Below are 1264 nucleotides of genomic sequence, written 5' to 3'. Positions count from 1 at the left end.
GAAACTTCATGAATACTAAACCAGCACTCTAAAAAAATGTTAAACAATACCCTAAGAAAAGGCAATGAGGATCACAATCCCAGGAAGCCCAGCAGAATGAATCCATTAGTCACAAGAAATTAAATGCAAAGGGGGAGAATCCAACAAAAAGAAAAAGGCATGACAAAGATATGTCCATATATCTATCAGTTATAACCATCAATGTTAATTGTCTTCATTCACCAGTCGAAAGAAATAGACTGTCAGAATGGATCAAGAAGCAATATCCAACAATATTCTGCATACAAGAAACAAACTTAATTCAAAAAGAAACTCATAGACTGAAAGTTGAAGGGTAGAAAACAATGCTTTATACCACAGGAACCCCCACAAAAGCAGGGGTAGCTATCCTCAGATCAAGTGAATTTCAAACCAACACTGATTAAGTCAGACAAACAAGGAGACTGCACATCCTTGTACAGGGAACAATCCAAGAGGAAGAGATGACAATCATAAATACTTGTGAACCAAACACTAGTGCACCCAACTGTATAAAACAATAACTATTGGACATGAGAAGCACTGTGCTTTCTTGTGCAGCACATATACTAAAAGTGGGATGATACAGAGATTAGTTTGGCTCTGTGAAAAGCTGACACACATATTCATGAAGTGTTCCATATCTTTGTCAACACACCAAAATCAATAACATTCCTGTATATGAAAAGTAGACTCGGTGAGAGAGAAGTGGAACAAACAATCCCTTTCACAATAGCATCCAAAAAATTGAAATAGCTAGGAATCCACCTAAAGAAATAAATCAAAGACCTCTACTTTGAAAACTACAACACTTTGGAAAAAGAGATTGAAAAAGATACCAGAAAATGGAAAGACATCCCTTGCTCCTGGGTGGGAAGAACCAACATAGTGAAATGGCCATATTTCAAAAACTTATAGATAAATTCAGTGCAATCCCAATTGAAATCCCAGCAGCATACTTCATAGACCTTGAGAAAAGAATAAAAAAGTTCATGTGGAACTAGAATAAAAAAAGCAAATCTAAGCAATTAAGACAAGTTAGGGAGTATCATAATCCCCAATTTGACATTATTCTACAAAGATACTGTGATAAAAACAAAATGGCACTGACAAAGAAACAGACTTGAGGACCAGTAGAACAGTTTAGAAGATGCAGAAACAACTCCAGGCATACTCAGCCACCTCATCTTCAACAAAGGAGCCAAGCACCCTCATTGGAAGAAAGATAGCCTCTTTAGTAAACGGT

The 1264-nt window shown here is 36.6% G+C and overlaps 1 non-coding gene across 1 annotated transcript; it reads left to right on the top strand.

Annotated features, from left to right (window-relative positions):
- The first annotated feature begins 563 nt into the window (after positions 1–563).
- Positions 564–666, top strand: LOC117284656. The gene has a single exon (XR_004515751.1). It is a non-coding gene; the product is annotated as a U6 spliceosomal RNA (small nuclear RNA).
- Positions 667–1264: the final 598 nt, after the last annotated feature.

The sequence above is a fragment of the Fukomys damarensis genome, unplaced genomic scaffold (assembly GCF_012274545.1).
Source record: "Fukomys damarensis isolate Sample0158 unplaced genomic scaffold, DMR_v1.0_HiC HiC_scaffold_38, whole genome shotgun sequence".
NCBI classification, from domain to species: domain Eukaryota; kingdom Metazoa; phylum Chordata; class Mammalia; order Rodentia; family Bathyergidae; genus Fukomys; species Fukomys damarensis.
This window is presented reverse-complemented; position numbering and strand designations above follow the sequence as displayed.